Source organism: Geotrypetes seraphini, chromosome 3 (genome assembly GCF_902459505.1).
Source record: "Geotrypetes seraphini chromosome 3, aGeoSer1.1, whole genome shotgun sequence".
In the NCBI taxonomy this organism is placed as follows: Eukaryota; Metazoa; Chordata; class Amphibia; order Gymnophiona; family Dermophiidae; genus Geotrypetes; species Geotrypetes seraphini.
In genome coordinates, this window is record NC_047086.1 from 322,866,815 (window position 1) to 322,888,685 (window position 21,871).

Consider the following 21,871-nt stretch of genomic DNA (forward strand, 5'->3'; position numbering starts at 1 on the left):
CGGTGGGGTACTTAACAGTATCATTAGTGCCAACATGGATGAGCAGCACTGGATAATAGTCATTAGGCTTGATGAGTCTCGGTAAGTTCTCCGTAACTTGCCGGAGTTTGGCACCACATGTGATTAACAACAGAAGGAAGCTTTAAGAATTGTTTGGCTAATATGAATGATATGTTCAACCTTTTAAGTCTATCACGCCCATAATTAGAAAATTCGTGCAAAATATCATTGGTTCCCTGAAGCAGGAACGAAACGTGGCATGTCGGAACCTGCAAGCTATAAGTTAAATTTGCTGTTCAGATTTAAATCATAAACGTACACAAGCAAGTAGTTTAGCCCGAGTGGCACATAATCTTAAAAATTTGAACAACTGAATTCTTCTTAATAATCTCTTAAATATGCAATGACTGGGCGGTGAGGCATTAGTGTCGGGGTTTTTGCCTCCATGACTCTGAGCATAAAATTTACTAACAGTTGATGCATTTTTTTTGATACAGTATATTTTGAATACCATTAAGAGTGATTACTTCTTTGGATTTAGGAGTTTGGCACCAGGCAGACAACATCATACTTCCTGGTCTGCAGATGGACATCTCTGTACCCCTCAGAAGGGAATCACCAACACCACTACCTTACGCCTCCTAGTGGTCACGAATCCAGTAACTTTGAGGATTTCTTTCTAAGTTTATGAATACATCTTGCTTTGTGAGCATGTCTGCGAGTGTATCTCTGTATCTGTTTCTTTGCAGGTGGGCAGGTGTATCTCTATTGAATCTATGTAGGTTTGTGACCAGGAGAGTAGGCAAGCAGTTTGAAAGGAGCAATTCCCCGACTAATATTTTCAGCATGTGAAAATGCCTAAGCTGCAGAGCCTGGAACTGCTTCTCCCATATAAATACACTGGATTGTTTCTTGGGGGGGGGGGGGGTGACTTTATTTCTCCAGAACTACCAGTCCAATCTGACCCATCCACAAATCCCAGTTTATCTTTTCACTGCTTTTAATTCCACATCAAATTTTCAGTTAGTTTGCTCTCAGACATCCCCCATCGTATAATTTCTCTCTAACATCTGTTGGGTTGAAAAAAATAAAAAAGAAGACACAGCCTGAAAAGCAAATATTTGCAGTTCATAGCAGGAGGAGGAACTACAAATGGTATTCTGTTAAAACTCCCCATTCTGACCACAGACTGGTCTACAAATCCTGATCTACCCACAGCACTTTTGTTCACCTTCACCAGTCCTCAATCCTAATATATTTTCTCCTGCTTGAGGCTGGCAAAAGTCCAGGACACAGCGGGACTTTCAGTTCCCATGGGAGCCTTTTGTGGCATAGTGGTTAGAGCTGCAGCCTCAGCACCCTGAAGTTGTGGGTTCAAATCCCATTCTGCTCGTTGTGACCCTGGGCAAGTCATCTAATCCTATTCCCAAAATTGAGGAATTCTGACTTACTCCTTCACTCAAAACACATTTTTTTTCAAGCTTTGCTACAAATTCACATTTGGCTCAAACACATTTGATATTTTATTAATTTATCAAAAGCTACAGAAAACCTACTGTAGAGGGATCCTTACAGGAGGAAAAGCCTCAGACTCTAACCTGTCATTGCTCATTAGCATTCAAGCAGGCATAACTCGGAGCTACCTCATTGGCTAAAAAAAAAAACCCTCCTCCATTCGTTCCTCCAATTTTATATATATCAATTTAATTTATCAAGGGTTGTGGGGTTTTGAATAAATTGTCCCTTGAATTTGTGGGTGTGGAGTGTGTGAGTCACTTAATTAGATAGTGTAAGCCCACCGGGACAGATAGGGAAAAATACTTGATTACCTGAATGTAAACCACTTCCCCCCTCTTTTACGAAGGTGCGCTAACCGATTAACGCATGCTAAACGCTAACGCGTCCATAGATTAACATGCATGCGTTAGCGTTTAGCGTGCGCTAATCAATTAGCACACCTTCGTAAAAGAGGGCCTTAGGCTATAAGTGGTATATAAATACTAAAATAAATAAGAAAGCTAGCTTTAAACGACCCTCTTCCTTTATCAGGTAACACCCATAACAACCCTTTAATAATCAACAGTTTGAATAAAACTCCTACCCCCTCCCCTTTATTCTGTTCTTCTTTTTTGTTTTCTCTCCTTTACTATACCTTATTGTAGTTCACCCTTAGTCCTTTTGTGCCATGTTAGTCCGTTCTGTCTTTTTATCTAATCTAATCTAATCCTTAGGTTTGTATACCGCATCAGCTCGACGCGGTTTACAGTAGGAGAAATAGGAAGGAACTACACCAGAGGGTTAGAGGTAGAAGTGTGAAGAAAATTTAGAGGACTTGGGATGCCAAGATATAAGAGTTTCCTTGATTCCTAAGTTGGAGGGAGACTTACATTTTTTGAGAAAAGCCAGGTTTTCAGATGTTTGCGGAAAACTTGGAGAGCGCTCAAGTTCCAAAGATGGGAGGTAAGGTTGTTCCAGAGCTCAGTGATTTTGAAGTGGAGGGAGGTCCCTAGCTTTCCTGTGTGGGAAATGCCTTTTAGCGAGAGGAAGGATAGTTTTAATTTGTGGGAGGATCTGGTGGTATTAGGGTTTGAGGAATTCCAAGAAAGAGGGATAAAGTATGCATTTTTGTTGAGTACCCCCTGATTTTAAATTGTTTGTATCATCGCTTAGTATTACGATAAGCGATATATCAAATAACCATTAAACTTGAAACTTTACAAAACCATCTCTTTTGAAACACTGCATATAATTTTTCATGCAATGGTAGCTTCTAAGGGACAGAGCCACTTTTCCCAACAGGGTTGCTGCTTTTTGAAAAAAATTGCCTTAACCTAGATAAAAAGGTACACTTTACGCTGAAGTTTGTATATACCTTAGAGTTTCATTCAAGCTCGATATATCGCGTAACCATCCTAAGAAGTTTACATAATAATTTAAAAAGGGAGGAGGGGATCTGACAATACAATCAAAATCTAAAATGACAACAGGGGAAACTTTACATGGTACAAAAGGAAGCGGGTAGGATTACAATGTTCAATAAAATAATAAATCAATGGGAAGAGAAAACCAAAAGGGAATGTTGAGTTTCCGAGATCTTGCTCCTAGTCTATACCTCAAAGGCGTCTTTAAAAAAAAGGTTTTAAGATTGGATTTGAATTTGTAATATTGGTTTTTTGTCTCATTAATGGGAGCTACTACCAAGAAGATTGTTTTATGGGTAGTATCATACACCAACTGACGAATAGATGAAATTGAAAGAAGGTATTGATGCGACGATCGAAGTGCTCTGGGGGTTCTATATGGAATAAGCAGCTTATCAATGAATGCTGCAGAGTTCTTTGTTATTACCTTGAATCTAAGGAAAAGTCATTTGAAAGTGATCCGGTGTGATATAGGTAACCAATGAGCTTTTTGCAGAAGAGGGGTAACGCGATCATATTTATTTTGCATTAAAGATCATTTTTATTGCTGTGTTTTGCACTATCTAATGCCTTCTGATTTCTTTTAGTGCAATTCCTTGGTAGAGAGAATTGCAAATAATCTAAGTGTGAAATTACGCAAGCGAGTGAATAAGAATATTAAGAGATTTAAAGTCCAGAAGTGATGAAGGGACTGAATCATTCTGTTTAAAAAAGCATTTCTGAACAGAACTCACTTGTTAATAGGTAGGAAGAGAGACGTTCAAGCTGAGACGTCCACAATTTGCTATCTGTCTATCTTATAAGAGGCAGGATGAATGTGACGCCTTGTGTAAAACAAATATTTATTTATTTTTCTATACAGTTCAGAATGGTTTACATGATACTCAAGCATTTTCCCTATAAAGCCGTGGGGAAAACACGTGCATTTGTTGACACCATTCCCCTAATTCCATATATAGTGCTCAAAATTGGGTGTGCGCCCAAAGTGTGCATGCAATTTAATTGTTTAACGAACCAATTAGCACCAGTAACTGGGCACTAAATCAGTTATTGTTGCTAATTGACAATCACTGAAATTAACACGTGCATCTTTATAGCCATTTATCTATAACGATGTACATGCAAATTTTTCTACACAAATCCAAACAGGGAGTATGGCCATGGGCGGGTCGGGGAGGGGGGGTTCTAGGATTTGTGTGCAGTGTTACAGAATTCAGGGGATCCATGCCTAATTTAGGCATAGAGATTTACATCAAAGTTCAGTTGGTGTAAATCCTCATGTACAAAATTGAGGGCGGATTCTGGGGGTTAAGTGCTATTCTGTAAATGGCATCAAGCTTTGGTTGCCATTTATAGAATTGTGCTTAACGTGTTATTTTTGTGGCACCATTTACAGAATTCAATCCCATAAGGCAGCAATTTTACAAGAAAACACATTCCAAACCACACTGGCATCACTCACAGCTTTGCACATGTGAACAGCAGGATTTGCTGGTAACAACTAGAACAGGGGAGGGCTGTCATTCGGGGGGGGGGGAAGGGGTGCAAACAGGACAGCTGCCCTGGGTCCCACAGCTCCAGGGAGCTCCCATGGGACGGGATGTCCTTCCCTTCTCCCCACCCCCTTCACCTTTTAAAATGCAAAGGGGTTGCAGACATGGCAGCAATTCTATAGTGCTGCTCCTCTGCTGCAGTCCGCCTAAGTGGAAACAGGAGGTTGCATCAGAGGAGGCAGAACAGTGCAGCAGAAGCCGCGTGCAGTGTTACAGAATCTCTGCCACGCTGGTGACCTCTTTAAAAGATGAGGGAGGCTTGAGAAGGGAAGGATATTCCAGTCCATGGGGACCCCAGGAGCAGCTGATTTTTAAATGAATGGAGGGATGTCGGATGGGAGGGTATTTGGTAGGTGGGGAAATCAGGGAGGGGGCAGAAAGGAAAGAAACTGGGGGCCCGCCTCCTTAATTTCTGCTCTCGGCCCCAGTAAGTCCTGCGGTCTCAATATTGGCTCCACAGAGTTTCGGCATAGGAATAAGCAATAGCAAATGAATTCTGCCTTGATGAACGAAATGAATCGCATAGCTGAAAACTGACTAAAAAAAAAAAATGAACCAAGTTTTGGAAAAAAGTGTCCTTTCAATCGCTGCTTCTACACATATTCCAATTTACACATGTAAATGACCTTTTCACACGAGCAAACTTTCCAAAATCACCTCCTATCGGTTGTATCCTATGCTGAGCTTTTCCTAGGTTTATATTCACAGCTGTATTCTATCCCTGTTTTTCAGTCATATTCTCACACGTTCAGCCTTTCTTTCTGCATACAAACCCAGCAGCCCTGTACTGTATATTTTAGAGGCAATTTCACATGAGTGGGTTCTACATACTTAAAAAGGAAGTGCAGAAAAGTTAGCACTTCCTTAAAAAGTTACATGACCTGGGCATAGTTGCACCCCTTTTATCAAGCTACATTAGGGTTTTATATCGCCAGATGCTGCACTAAAAGCTCCAACGCTCATAGAATTCCTAAGCTATTTGTTGATGCTTATTTCTAATACGGTATGATAATTATTCCTCTCAAACTTAACTACAGCTGATGAGTATTTGTTGAAAGTATTGTTAAGGGTATTTTTTTTTTTTTCCTTTTTGTGTCAATAGCTATATGTGTGATGATTTTGGATTGCTTTGTTTTAGTGTATGTGTATTTTTATGTATGTTATTTTGGAAACCGCCGAGACTTTTGGCGGTAAAATTTTTTTTTTTAAATAAAAGGGGGCCATAGTGATCGTTTCACTAAGCTGCGGCAAACACTACCACAGCTTAAAATGGCTTATTACAGAATGCGCTCAGGCGTCCTGAGGTAGTTTTGTGATCTGCGCATGCAAACCTTGTGCTAAAACATATGTATTTTTTTTTTATTTTATCACAAAGGGGTGTGTCTTGGAACAGAAAGTGGGCGTTTCTGCATTAATCAGTTAGCACAGCTACATTGCTACACACCAGCTGATTAGCATGCAAACCCTTACCACCTGCAAAACAGGTGTTGGTGAGGGCTCACACACTAATTTTTTTTTTTAAGGGTCACATGCTAAGGGCAACATTAGTACAAGGTAAAAAAGTAATGGATATAGTTACGGTATATCTGTTTGAAAACTTCAATATCCTGTACAGAAAAATACAGGGAAAGACCTCAAAGACCCAAGTGTTGAAATGCTCAATACAAACAGTTTCATGGGGCTGTGAACATCATGATTGGTCAAGAAACCCCTGTTTTTAACTTTTTATTTCTATATTTGTATATTCACTTATTTATTCAAACTTTATAGTAAGTTTTTGTTTGTTTTTTTAACTTAATTGGAAAAAAAAAACATATAAATTAGGTCATTTTACTGCTGCAGTTAACATGGCTTTAGCATGCAGAAAAAACCCACATAGGGGCGAGCTAAAGCCACTTTTACTGCAGCTTAGTAAAAGGACCCCATACAATATAAAACATAAAGGGTAGTCTGTGGGCAAAACATAGCTCCGTTGAGTATTTTAATAGCTTTTAAGGACTAAATGTTCTGCACTTTTATGAGTGTGAATTAGCACAGTATGGCATTAGCATGTGCTTGATCCCCCTTACCTTCACGGCACGTTTTAAGTTTACAGAGTAACTTGCTCAAGCCGCCAGAGCCTGCCTGCAGTCGCGTGCGTCTGTGGGCGGAAGCTTCTCCTCTGACGCAACTTCCGGCAGCTTGAGCAAGTTTCTCGGTAAACTTAAAATGCGCCGCTGAGGTAAGGGGGAGGGAGATGCTCAGACTGCGTAAGGAGTGCTGAAGAGCGGTGGTGGCGAGAGGGAAGATGGTGGAAAGGAAAGTAACAGACGCTGGAGGGGAGTGGGGAAGACAGAGAGTGGGGAGAAGACGCTGAAGGGAAATGGGGAAGACAGAGTGGGGATAAGACGTTGAAGGGAAATGGTGAACAGAGAGTGAGGAGAAGAAGTTGAAGGGAAGAAGATAGAGATGCCAGACTATGGGAGAGCGGAGGGAAGAAGATGGGTGCCAGACCAATTGGGGTGGGGGTGAAGGGATAGTAACACAGCAAATGGAAGACGCAGAAAGAAGACAGACAGTGGATGGAAGGAATTGAATGAGAAGATGAGGAAAGCGGAAACCAGGCAACAAAGGTAGAAAAAAAAATTCTATTTCTTTTCTTTTTGCTTTAGGATAAAATAATATTAGTTGTGTTGATAAAAATTTATAAACAAAGCCCTGGCAGCTGAACATCTCTTTCTCTAGTTCAGCAGCCAGAACTTTGATTTATAAGGAAGGAATAAGCTAAATATTGCAGTACTGACTGACTGACTGGATGCTGCAGGGATAGTAGTCATGGGGACGAGGTGATGGTCGCGGGGACGGGGACAAATTTTTTTCCCCATGTCATTCTCTACTCTGCAGCTCTTCAGTATCTCTCCTCTCTCATCTTCACCCACATTTCCCCCCCCCCCACTCTGCTCATCAGAAAAGTCTCTCTTATCTGTACCCTTCTCCTCTACAGCCAACCAGACTCCCTTCCTTCTATCTTGCTGCACCATAAGCCTGGAACAAACTGGCTGACTCGATATGTCAAATTCCGTCTCTGGCAGTATTCAAATCCAGACTGAAAGCCCACTTCTTTGAAGATGCTTTCAATTCCAAACACCAACCTACCTTCTAAGCACCAATATCTGTCTTATTATTCCCTCTATAATTCCCCTACCTGAGCACTATGTATTGATGTACCTTCTTGTCCAGTTTATCTGTCTTCACTAGATTGTAAGCTCTTTGAGCAGGGACTAGAAGCACTATAGAAATGAATAATAGTACCATTTATACTAAAATATAAACAGGTTTTTTGGGCCAAAAAATATGACCCAAAAATGGGGGTCTTTGCTTATATTTGAGTCTACTACCGTAGTTTAAAAAAAATGTCCAAATTTAAGCCTACCGGGCTGTGGGGAATGGAGTTGAGAGTCAGGTCCGACATGCAAGGCAGGCAGCTGATTCCTTTTGGCAGCAACCGTGGCAGTTCTCCATGCTGTTTGCTGGCTTCTGGGAGGAGGGGGAGTGAGGAGTCAGTGGGGCATCCGGACTGTGAGCAGTCCTACCTTCGGTCCTGTCCCGGTCCGGGTCCTGCTAAACCAACTGGCTATAATAACAAAGTCAGATGCCACGGGGGCCTTCCCTCTTACCAAATCACTAAAGGATCTGCCGGTCTCGGTCCCGCCCCACCCCTCTGAAGTTACTTCCTGATTTTTAGGGGCGGGATAGAGACCTTGGTTTATATTCGGATCGGTTTATATTCAAGTACATACGGTAGTCATTAATTGGAAACCTTTTACTGTGTATTTTTATATTGGGTTTCTTTGATCTGCACCTTGTGCAGATAAAAGACTTCATCAGTATCATCAGTTCCAGTTTTTATTCTTGTATTTGCTCTGCTGTTTTTTGTGTGGAGTTTCTGTGGTGGACGTTTTGCTTGTTTTCTGTTTTTGATGTAGGTGTCATTGCAAACACAAATTGGGCGCAGGCATTTAGGCCCAAAAAACCCTGGCATAAATAGGGTGTTCCTAAATGTTAGGATGCCTAGCGGCACTTAGGTGGCACTAAGCGCAATTTTACACCGTGGGTAGAATCACGCTTATATAGAATCGCGCTAGTCAGTGCTGATTTCTTTAGGCGCCATATACAGAATTTGGGTCTTAGTGCCCGCTATAATTAGCGTAGAGTACTTACTGCATGCTGTCACTAAGGCAATTAGCAGGGTTGCACATACATCCATGCTATATATAGGTCGCCCAAATCTGGGCACTCAAGACAGATGTGCATGTAAATTAATTAGTTAATGAGCTAATAACAATTATTATTTATTTAGAAAAATTTTTCACCGCTTAAAGCCTAAGCAGCGTACAACATAAACATACACAATCATGGACACACACATACTCAATGCTAACATTACTGTTAATTGGCATTAATTTGGATTTACTTATGGATCTGCCTACAGGCCTTTCTATAATTCTGCACACTACTACTACTACTATTAAATTATTTCTATTTAGCGCTACCACACCCAAAGTATCTCGTGTCAACCCAAAAGGGGACATAGCCAAGGATTGGTCAGAGGCAATCCGAAAATCTAGGCGCAGTGTTACAGAACTCATGGATTACGTGCTCAGCATGCATGACAGGATTCACATCAGGTTTCAGCAGGCGTAAGTCCTCTTGCCCAAAGCATTAACCACTATTCTACAAAGAACATTTTGTGCAAAGCACCCTTTATAGAATAAAAGTTTAGCACAGATCTTTCCATCACCTAAATGTGGGCGCCATTTACTGAATCCAGCCCTTACTGCCTCCTATCCATGCTAATTGCAAATAAATTTAATGTGCTGTAAAGAATCTTGGCACCTGGGTTGGCCACTATTGGAAACAGGATACTGGGCTTGATGAACCTTCAGTCTGTCCCACTATGGTAACTCTTACGTTTCCGTATGGTAACTCAGGAGACATGCTGGCATGCTCCAACCAGTGCATTGCCTTTTTACTTCCTGTGCATAAGTGCATTAAATTTTGCTGCTAAAGGTTCCTTTTTAACTAAGTTGCATTAAAATATGGACTTAGTGCATTTTAATTTGGGACTTTTTCCTAGAGAATGAATGGCACGATAACAGAATTTATCACCATCCCCATCCCTGCAGATAAATGTGGGAAACCATCCCCATGTCATTTTTTAAGGAGAGAGGGAAGACTCAGAGTATGAGTGGGCACAACCACTGATCCTCAAGCCTTGTTTTGAAGAATGCTACTGTAGAAGGCCTGAGGTTGAGATAGACACTAGAGAATGACACGGTGACAAAATTAATCACCGTTCCCGTCCCCACGGATAACCGTGGGAAACCATCTTCATGTCATTCTTTAAGGAGAGAGGGAAGAATCGGAGTATAATTGGGCACAACCACTGACCCGCAAGCTTTGCTTTCAAGAATGCTGGTGTAGAAGGATTGAAGTTGAGATAGACACTACAGAATGACAGTCTCTGGTATCCAGAGCAGATATTGTGATGTCATAATGCCTCATTCCACCAGTGCCTAAGAGCCAATCACATCAGTGATGTCACAATGGCTTCATTATCCTTGGCTCCCATAAGAATCAGAGTATGAATGGCCACAACCACTGACCCACAAGCTTTCCTTTGAAGAATGCTGGTGTAGAAGGACTGAGGTTGAAATAGACACTAGAAAATGACATGGGATTATTTCCCGCGGTTATCCATGGGGACGGGAACGGTGATGAATTTTGTCAACGTGTCATTCTTTAATAGACACTAAATAACAATACGGGATGGTTTCCCATGGTTATCCGCGGGGGTGGGGACAAATTCTATCACCATGTCATTCTAACGTGGTATGCGCTCAGCCCATTTCTAACATAACAGTATTGTAGGCATTTTTCAATTATGTATTTTTCAGGTGGTGCGCTAATATTCGTTTTAATGTGGTTACCTGAGAAAAAATTATCGGTACATCAGGAGCATTTACCATTATCTATTTAGGAAGCACTAAGGCCCCGATTCTGTAAACGTGCGCCTAACTTTAGGTGTGGTTTAGGTGTCTGATTTTAAGCGGATGAGCGATTTAAGGGTCTTAACAAGCGTTACTTGGGACTTAGACGGAGTTAGGCGTCAGATAGGCGTTTTCAGAACAAAGACGCGACATAGACGCAAGTTTAGGGAAAAGTCGCGTCTAAATTTGTAGACGTGAGCGATACATGGACGTGGTTAGGGATAGACAATACATAGACGCTAGTTGGACTATAGACCGGGTCTAAACATCATGGAAAATTTAGGCGAAGGAAAAGCTGGTCCAAGAGTGGTGTTGTTTCATTTCAATTCAGTTTCAGCTTTCATAGCCGGCAACTTCCTATAGACACAAGTTAGGCGTGCTTTCCGCTTCCGCAATAATATTTCCTATAGTGAGTTCAAATATGGGGTTTTTTTTCTTCTTTCTCCCTCCTAATAGATTTAATAAGCCACCATATCAATAGAGTACATCAATATGAACATATTGCATGGAAAACATAGTACTTTTCTGCCCAAACAGTAATATGATTTACTTTTTACACCACCTTTGGCTTTCCTGCTTAAAAAGAACCCCCTTTTTTCTCAACAAACAGTGCTGCAATCAGCTCTTTCTTGAGAGCAAAGAAAGAACATGAAAAAGATATCATTATTGCACACATTACTTCATTTCTTAGCACTTAAAAATAGAAAAACCAGATACAGACCTTAACATGCATTTTCCCTCATTGCAAAATGGGGCTGTGCAGCTTCAGAAAGCTGACCTCATTGTGAGATCAACAAGGTGCACCTTCAAGATAGTATGCCACAATTAAAAGATGTGCTGGGTGTTGAACTCACAACTTCTGTATGATCAACCCAGAATTTTAACACATTGAACTACAACAGCTTCTACTCAGGTAGAGCTCACCACCCTGTCATATCATAGTTCACTGACCTGCCTATGTATCATCTGATTAGCTATCATATCACAATCACTGCAAAGAAAGCATTTCTGGCTCACCAAGTTAATGCGCCTTGTTCCACCTTGTCCATCTTCTCAAGCTCACTGGTTCAAATCCACCTTCTCTAATTTTAACAGCTTCCTATTAGCTGTCATAAGAGGGTCTAGATCAGGGGTGTCAAAGTCCCTCCTCGAGGGCCGTAATTCATTCGGGTTTTCAGGATTTCCCCAATGAATGCATGAGATCTATTAGCATACAATGAAAGCAGTGCATGCAAATAGATCTCATGCATATTTATTGGAGAAATCCTGAAAACCCGACTGGATTGCGGCCCTCGAGGAGGGACTTTGACACCCCTGGTCTACATGGTGGACTTTGCCATTTTTATCAGCACATTTCCTTTTCCAGGCAAACTTATTTTCTCCTTCCCATGGCTAGGACATCCTAAGCTGTCATGGGAGGAAACTTATCTGACAGAAAGATGCCATTTGTGGCCCACTAAGTTAATGTACCTTGTTGCACCCTGTCCATCTTCTGAAGCTCCCCGGTTCAAATCCCACCCTCACCTTTGCTCATTTTAACAGCATCCTAACAGCTCTCATAAGTGGTGGACTTTGCTGTTTTTCATCAGCATTCTGCAGTTTACAGGCACAGGTGCATCAGATACATTCATCTTCTCTCTGCTACAAGCCATTGTGGTAGGAATGTATTTCCTTCTATGCAAAATCCGCACAGGGCAACAGGTATAACAGTTTACTTAAAACTTCAGAGGGCTTGGACAGGTATTAAAGGAAGGTACATGTTTTTGAGATGTACCCTAGAGACATTCCTGTTGGTATATTCAGCTTGGCTGGTTGTGGTTTCATGCTTCAGGAGTGTGTGTTGGGGTGGGGGATGGGGTTTAGGATGAGAGAGAACAGGCTGCTTTAAGACATCTGAGAATTGCTGCAGATCGTTTTAAAGATCAACTGAAATATATTTAAACAAAGGAATGGCCAAAGAGTTTGAAGGGTTTCTGGTAGAAATATGAATACAAATATTTGCTAACCGCACTCAAGACTTGAACCCCTGACGTATGGAAGATAAAAGCAGCTCTTTAAGGCATAGAGCTATAGAGGGAACTTCGTTTAGAAGTTGGCAACAGAGCCTCTACAGACTAAGCAGATGACAAATGGCTTCTAGTAAAAGCTTTGAGAAGGGGAGGAATTGATTAAAAGTCAATACAGGTGTGTTTGCCCAAACCACACCTAAAGCACGCCTAATCAGATTTGAAAGTTTTCTGGTGGGAAGTCCAAACAATGCCTATGACGTCAGATGCTACTTAGGCATGCTTAGTATAAGAAGGTCCATCAGAGCAGTGTTTTCTCTTTTAGGACTCCTATTCTGTGTTATTGGACTTATGCTGATTTCTGAGACTTTACTTTTCTTGATTATCTTTTAACCTTTTCATTCCTATATCTGCCACAACTCTCTCCATTTCACAGGACCATTAGCAGCTATAGTAATTTGCAATTTTGATGTTTGTCTAACCTTTTTCATCTTTCCAGGAACAAATCTAGGTGAGAATGATATATTGCAAGCTACTTAGGTGTCTTTATTAGATAAAAGCTCATGCAGAACTAATTTCTTCTTTGTGACTCCCATTCTGTGTTATTGCTTATGGTGATTCTCCATTAACTTTTTCTCCCCCTGATATCTGCCACAACTCTCTCCATTCCACAGGGTCATTAGCAGGTCTGAGAATTAGTGATGATAAAAATTGGTTCTAGGAGTGTCAGTTGGAAAAAAATCCATGCTATTTGAAACTTTGATGCCAGCAAAATGAATATGCAAGTTACATGAATATGTTGGGAAGATGGAAGCAGTGCTTTTCCTCATAGAGCTAAAGGTAAATCTTTTTAGAGTCATAATTGATAGGCATCCTTATTATAAAAAAGAAACAGTGTTTTTTTGCTTCTGTTCATTCTAGCTGTTATTCTGAGACTGTGGTGTGACATATTCTCCCAAGACTTCTGTTTGTTATTTTTGCCACAGATGTCTGTCTTAACTTTTTCTCCTGATTTCAGGCTCCCAGAGTGGCTAATGACTCCCCTTGTGTTTCCCAGAGGCCAGAGCAGGTCTGTTCAAACTGGGTTCAGCACAACAGCTTGCACCTGGCCAAAGCTCAAATCTCAAAACTGAAAGAATAGGTAAGAATGATGTCCTGCAACCTTTCTTTGCCCTTGTGATTAATTATATACATTTTCACAATATTAACATGTTTCATGCTTTTTTTTCCTTCAGAAGAGTGTAGTTATAGAAGATTTTCTGAGAAAACAGTCAATTGGTGAGTTTTAGACTTTTATAAAGGTGCACTAAATCCATGCATGCGCTAACTACTAACGCGTGCATAGGATAACATGCAAGCGTTAAGTTTTACCGTGTGCTTAAGTGGCACCATTTAGGCGCCATTAGCTTGTGCTAAAGGTTAACGAATGCATGCTATCCTATGGACGCGTTCGTAGTTAGTGCATGCGTGGATTTAGCGCACCTTTACAAAAGACAGCCTAAAACTCACCAATCAACTCTTAATTTGTCTCAATCCATCTTCCTTTTTCTTCAACCTGCCTTCTCCTACCAGGAGCAGATTATGGGACCTTACCAATTCTACCACAGTAACAATTTGGACCTAGGAGTGGCTTACTCTGCATACCTGTCATCCATCTCATCGATACCTGATATTACACTTGCATGCTGCTTTCCTGGACTGTGCAATAAAAATCTTATACCATTTTTCACCTCGTGCTTATTCATATTGAGTAGCAGCCGGGCATTAGTGTTTCCTTAATAAGCACCACTTCAGATACTTGGTCACATTGACCTTTGTCTATCTAGTGTTCCATGAGGCCCAGGCTGCAAAAAGGGGGGAGGGAGTGGCAAACAGGGTAGCTGGCATGTCTCCTGCTTCACAGCCTGCAACCAGCATAAAATTTGAGAACATGAGATTAGATGAGAGGTGGAAAGGATGAACCAGGTGCCTTTAACTTGCTGGCTTCTTTCAGTCAGTTTCCTACACTGGCAGCTTGAGTTATGCTAAACTACAGCAGATTCGGCATGCTTCGGGCACTCCGTTACAGAGCCGCAAGCACGCCAATGCTACTGCCCAAACGACGCCTAAACGGAACAGTATAATCCAATTAGAATTGCTAGGATTTTATGGCTGATTCTGTAGCACAGCGGTTAGAATAAAGGTTGGGGTGTGAGCCTGGTCTGGGTTCGACTCCCTCATGTCCTACAGCTGACAAAATACTCATTTTAATAAAAATGACAAGCTACAGACCAATCACATCTAATTTTCATCTCAAACAGCACAACATTAGCAATACTAGAAACAATCTATTCCAAAAGTTGAGTTTGCATTCGATAAAAACAGCAATATTTGAATCCATGTCACAGTTATTGAACCCTACCTGAGATTCTGGCTTTTGAGACAATGAAAGCAGTGCTTTAAGCCATTGAGCTACGTCTTTTGTCTCAGCTAACTGTGAAATGATAGCTAAGCAGATTTTACCTTAGCAGATCACTGCTATGATATGACAGGGGAGTCAGAGAAACTGGAGTGGAAGGTGGTGTAGCTCAATGAGTAAAAGCGCTATACTGATCTTCCAGAGGTTATGAGTTCATCTTTTACTTGTGGCATTCTACTTTGCAGGTGCACTTTGATGATGTTACAATGAGGTCATCATTGTGCAGCTGCATACCTCCATTTGCAATGAACTAGAAGCCACATTCAGGTCTGTTCTGTGTTTTACTCTGTTTTTAAGCTTGGCCAATTGAAGTTATGGGCTTTCTGTTTGCTTTGAAGAATGAGCTGATTGTACCAATGTTTCATGAGAAAAAGTGTTATTTAGAGCAAGGAATCGCTTCTAAAAACCTCTCTCAAATAATGTCTGTGGGATGCCCAGAGAAAGCTGATTGGATGACCTAAATAGCATGTATCATGCTAAAGCCTTTCTGGAGCTTAAACCACGTTTATGTAAAGCCTATACGATGCTCAAAAGTCCTATGCTTTACACTTCTTATAGGAGCTAATGATACCATTGCTATACAAGTTTCTGTGTAGCACAGGAGTGAAGCTTCCCCCTTCCATGCTGATGTTTCCAGTTCACCTCCCACTCAGTACCTCTCAGTCAAACAGTAATCTTGTACTTATCCTTTTAAACATGGCATACTTTATGACTTTTTTTGTTTCTATACTGTTGAAGTATACAATTCTGAAATAATGAAGAAAAAGGATATGACAGGAAAGTGAGATCTACCTTGTTCTGTCTCCTAGCAGAATTAACTGCCATTCACTAACTATAAGGAGTAATATAATCAAATCAGAATTGCTATTATTGTCTAGCACAGCGGATTAGAGTGAAGGTTAGCGTGTAAGCACGTCACATTTTTTCAGCATGCACACTGATGTTCCCAGATCAACTCCCACTGAAACTAACATATTATAAATATCCTTTTAAACATAGTATACTGTGTTTTTATTATCCTTTTAATGATGGTATACTTTGGGTTAATTATGTTAAAGCTTACAGTCCTGAAATAATGATAACAAATCAGTAAAAACCACCTTTTTTATATATAACATCTTAGGGATGTCTATATTAGGAAATTAATTTTTAATGAACATCGGACGTCCATCCGGTGCCCAAGTAACGCTGATTGGCACTTGTGCCGCAACAACATCTAAAGCACGCCTAAAACTAGATGTAGTTTGTAGAAACATGGCCAAAATGTTCTGGTTTTAACGCTACATTAACTGGTTGCCATGCGCACTCAAGTGGCATAGCATGGGGGAGGCAGACCATCCCAGGTACTGACATGACAGGAGTGCTTGCATCACTTCTTCAAATCTTCACCAGCAGCGAGCAGGCTGTCCTACACGCTGCTCGAACCGGCCTCATCTCTCACTCTGATGTCACTTCCTATTCACAGGACCAGAAAATGGTGTCAAAAGGAACGCTCAGCCTACTTACTGCCAACGAAGATATGAAGAGGTACCGGAGGAGGGGGGGGGGGGAAGAAGCAGCGATGACAGGCACCAACCTCTCTCGCTACACCACTACATGCACTTATGAGAATGCACTAGCTGGATAATGCTTTCATGCCCATTCCCCTACCATGAAACACCTCCTCATTAAAAAAAAAAATTATAAAAATAAATAAATTAGTGCATATTGAGTGGCAAATTACCACAAAATATGGGGTATGGGGTAAGCCTCCTTCCCCCACCCCCACATTAAGCACTCAAACGCTTTGCGCAAATTAGTAAAAGAATCCCAAAGTGTAATAAGTGTTTCTTAGTGGCTGAACTTAAAGTCCATGTACTGCAGCAGAGTTTGAGAAGAAATCCTGCTGCATGACCCCTAACCAAAGACTAAAATTAATTAGAAGAGTGAACAGATGAAGGAACAACTCTGGATAATTGCAAGTGAAAACTGGAAGCACCACGTCCCATCCGTCCACTCACCCACCCTCATTTGTAGGTACTGCCAGGTTAAACAAGCACACAAGAGTGCAAGCTTTCTGATGCAATATAGGTCAATATGTACAGACAGACAATGTTTGTGCAACCCTTTGCAAAAGCAATACTAGATTCCGTTCACTTTCACCACTGGTCAGGTATAGATCCTGGACGTCATTCCTCATTCCTGACTACAAAATTAATGATAGCAGCCAGAAAGAATTTCACATGGTTAGCATCTGCACAGCACTGATCTCATTAGCTGACATAAGTTTCCGATAAAGGTTCATCTTATTGTGTCATCACGGTAGGACCCTGAGGATGCGCCAGCGCCCGGGCAAGGTTTACACACAACATTCCTCTGTCCCCTAGCCTAGATGAAACCCTTCAGGGTTTATTTAGTCCAGCTTTCCTTAGACATTTCAGAACCAGTGTCTGTTGCCCAGTGCTTTTAATACTCAAATCACCCCCCAACATCGCATCGGTCAAAAGTGCGAGGGGACTTAAAGCAGGGGTGTCAAAGTCCCTCCTTGAGGGCCACAATCCAGTTGGGTTTTCAGGATTTCCCCAATGAATATGCATGAGATCTATTTGCATGCACTGCTTTCGTTTTATGCTAATAGATCTCATGCATAGTCATTGGGGAAATCGTGAAAACCCAACTGGATTGCGGCCCTCGAGGAGGGACTTTGACACCCCTGACTTAAAGGAACAGCGATCAGAGTGGATTCATAAGTAATGAGATTCCTGTGCGCATCGCCCTTTCATAATCATAGACAAGGGGGGGGGGGGATCACCTTTCCTTGGCAGACCTCCCAGGGCCATTTTTATTACTTTCATTCCATGTTGTTAAAGCCCCTGCACAGCCTGCAAACTAAACTAACAAATAAAAAAGCCAGATCACCCTTGCCTCTGGCATTTTTTATCTCTATTGCACACCATATACCAGGGGTCTACTCTCAAAGTCCCTCCTTGAGGGCCGCAATCCAGTCGAGTTTTCAGGATTTCCCCAATGAACATGCATGAAATCTATGTGCATGCACTGCTTTCAATGCATATTCATTGGGGGAAATCCTGAAAACCCGACTGGATTGCGGCCCTCAAGGAGGGACTTTGAGATCCCTGCGCATATACAGTGTTTCAGCTATCACTTTCTTAAATGAATCATCTCTCCAACGCGTACTGCACAGTCCCGTGTGTACTTAGCCGTCTGCGAAGAGGTCTGAATTCGAATCTGGGACCGGCTTTTGGCAGAGGCTGATCAGCCTGCGTGGGTTTTGGAGACGTGTCTCTCCGAAATCAAGCCAGCGAATCAGATGGTTTCGGCGCACAGCCCCGTTATTATTAGGCTGGGAAATGTGAACACGTAGCCGTTCCTGGAATCTTAAAAAAAAAACAAAAAACCAACCCATGGGGGGGGGGGGGGGGAGGATAAATGGCCCAGAAAGTCTCCCATTCATTGAGAAATGGTGCACATGTTATTTTCACCTTCTTTTCCAAACTCTTTATTAATACATATCCTGCTTTTCGAAATAACACCGCTTGTCTTCCTATAGAGTTTTCCTCACGATCGCCTAGTCAAAGAAAAAGAAGTCTTAACTGTCTTTTAGCACAGGAAAATAAATCCCATTCTGTATTTGGATTTGACTTTTTAGTGCAGGACATGCTACACGTCCGGGCTTTGCATGTGCTTAAAAAGCAACGAAAAAGCTAAGCCCAGCACTACAGCAGACGTCTGAGCTTATTAAAGAAAAGCCTGACATCAAGGAAACGCAGAGCATAGGCAAATCTACAACATTAGAAAGAGTTTCAGTGGAACAATGTCAACTTGGCTCATATGATTAACCCCTTTAGGTTTTACGGCTCGGAATGAACTGCAGAGACACTATCAATGCTACTTTTACGGGGGAGGGGAGGGGGAAGAATAATAATTCTCATAGGATCGGATAATTAATAACGCCAATACGCCCGGGGGGGGGGGTTAATGCACTGCACATTTTGAGCACCATCTATACTGCTACGGCTGAAAACTATTCGCCCCCCCCCCAAAAAAAAAAAAAAAAGTCTGCTTCATCATTCGCGTCCACATACATTCCAAGTCACTTTTCTGTCTTTTGAATCAGCAAATCTTAGTATAGGGGCTTTGACGTAAATCAAACTCTTCCTCAAAGCAAATTACAAGTTTATCAGGGGGGAGGGGAGGGGGGGAAATGTGGCAGTAAATCTGCCGTGCAACACGACGCAGCGAATCCTCTGGAGCCTGGAAGTTTTGCACTTCGGATGGCGGTAGGAGCTCCAGGTCGGAGATCCTCTCCTCTCCCGGAGCTCCGTCCATCTGCAGGATCAAAGACTTTCCCAGCGAACACGAAAAGCACGGTGTCTACGCTTCCTTCTTACCTGCAGGGGTTACGATCCGGCAAAACGCTACGGACAGGGGGGGGGCAGCCGATGCCAAGGAGCCAAAGTTTGAAGTACAACAGCTGGCAGCCGCAGCCTGCAAACCCCACCGGCTCTGCGCTGTCTCCGCTCTTTTCTGTGGAGTCGTGGCACTTTGCTCTTTTTTTTTTTTTTTTTTTTTCCACCCCCCATTTTGCTTAAAGCTTTATTGAGCCACTTGTGACAGACAAGAACACAGTATGCGAGAGGAAGCTTAATGGCTGGAGGCAAATCGCTCCGCCGCGCTGTCTGTAAAGTGCCGGTTCAGCTGTTGGTTTTCCCCTGATCTAAAGGAAGAGGATTTTCTCAGGCACGGCGTCATTTTATAGTGGCTATATGAAAGGACAAGGGTCAACGCAGCCTTAAAAAAAAAATGCTGGGGACTCGCCTGGAGGAGTCTGCTAGTTATATAGCGCTTTGGTCTCAAGTCTTCTGCACACATTCCAACCGTATGATTCACTACAGAGGGCGATTTGCTCCTTTTTTTCAGACTTTTGCAGACTTCAGGATGGAATTTCTCATTCCCGGTGGCCTGTAGGTTCTACTGCGCAGAACTGACATTTCCAGCATCAACTCCTGACAGATTTCTCCTCTATTACGTTTCAAAACTGTACAATGTTGGCTAGATTCTTCAGAAAATATCAGCTTGTCCCATTCGTGGCTGTATTGCTTCATATTTGACTTTCTCTTATAAGTTGGGGGGGGGGGTTCTCTTTTTCTATGTCATGTACTATCAGTGACGTCTCTATCACAGGGTGATGTGGCAACAAATGCAACCCCCACCCTCCTCCGAAATCTCAACGGTGGATACCTCTGACCTTTCCCTCGTGTAATTAAAAATAAATAGCTCCTGCCGCCATCCACCCCCCTTTGAGACGAGATACAAAATGAGAGAACTAGTGTTTAAAGGAATGTGCTTCTTTGCAAGTCACTTTATCTACCTCCTTTTTACCTCCCTGCCCCGCCCATATTCTATAATCTTATGCAAATTGTAGCACTTAGGGCACAAAGTTACATACAGGTTATATGAGGGGCCGCTGAAAAGTTCTCAGCCCAACCAATAAAGCTAGGGTAGTGTCCATCGAGGCCTATACACAATCCAGCGATTTTCCACTTTTTTCATTCCATATTTTTCCAACAGAACATAAAAAATGGAAAATCACTGGCCTAAGTGTATAACCCGCAACGGAGAATGCCCCAGCTTTGCTGGTTGGGCTGAGCAGGGCCGGTTTTAGACATGCTGCCCCCCCCCCAAAAAAATAAAATAAATTAGTTGTGTGGCTATGCCACTGAATAGAATTGACGTTGGAGGTGAAGTCTTGTGGGTCCTGTGCTTGTACGCCTGGCCTGGCTCGGGGAGGCAGGAAGAACAAGATCGCAAAGGCAACGCGATCAACTCGCATTGCCTTTGCGATTTATTGGGTCTTTTAGAATTTTTGAACTATTGTCTTAGATCACGTCAAATAGCAAAGATAAAACTATGGTTTGCCAAGAAGGGCGCATGTGGGGGCGGGAAGATAAAATTCTGGATCACAGCTATGATTGTGATATTTATTTATTTCATACCATTATTCCCGATTGACCACCTGTCCAAAATGGTTTACAATATGCAATTTCATTAAAAATTTTAAAATAAAATGACAGATACAACACATAGATTCTACCCCCCTGGATCACTGTAGACGGCCTCAGACTTTCCACAGTCTGCCAGAGCTCATTCAGATCGCACAATCTCCCCCCCCCCCCCTCCCCACCACCACCACCACCCCACCTCCCTTTTACAAAACCGTAGCATTTTTAGTACCGGCTGTGGCGGTAACAGATCTGATGCTCATAAGAATTCTATGGTTTGCCAAGAAGGACAAAGAGGGGTGCAGCTGGCACTAAAAACTGCACTACAGGGGGGAGTCTCTGAACAAAGAAACATCCAGGTCTTTATTTTTTTCTGAAGGCCCAGTACCTTTCCTCCAACCTCCACAATAGTGGTCCAGATATTGAACAAGTCCATCCAGATCCCACCATCTACAGTAACTCTCTGAAGAAAGAAACATCCAGGTCTTTACTTTCTTCCTGAAGGCCCAGTTTCTTCCTTCCAACCTGAGTTCCACAGTAGTGGTCCAGATGTTGAAAAGGCCCATAAAGACCCTACCGACTACAGTAACTCTCTGAAGAAAGAAACATCCAGGTCTCTACTTTCTTCCTGAAGGCCAATACCTTTTCTCCAACCTGAGTTCAAACATAGTAGCCCAGATGTTGAAAAAGCCATTACTCTAACCCAGAACCCTCATGATATTGGAATAATGAGAGAAAGAGAAGATTCAACAATGAATATTGAATAACGTATATTGAAAATGGACTGAGAATTGTGGAATATTTTATATTGAACTTCAAAAAAAAAAAGGACTCATGATGAAGAGTGGTGTGGAATTAAGTACATTTTCTACATTTTGCACTGATGGTCTACAAAATTTTGT

The 21,871-nt window shown here is 42.0% G+C and overlaps 1 protein-coding gene across 6 annotated transcripts in view; it reads right to left on the minus strand.

Annotated features, from left to right (window-relative positions):
* RRBP1 (ribosome binding protein 1) overlaps positions 1 to 19,686 on the minus strand; it is a 205,083-nt gene extending 185,397 nt beyond the window's left edge. For 3 of the 6 annotated variants that reach the window (XM_033935933.1, XM_033935932.1, XM_033935929.1), the window contains exon 1: positions 19,359 to 19,686. The gene's annotated coding sequence lies outside the window, so the exon portion shown is untranslated. The remainder of the gene's footprint in view (positions 1 to 19,358) is intronic. The other 3 variants (XM_033935930.1, XM_033935928.1, XM_033935927.1) reach the window with 1 other exon arrangement.
* Positions 19,687 to 21,871: the final 2,185 nt, after the last annotated feature.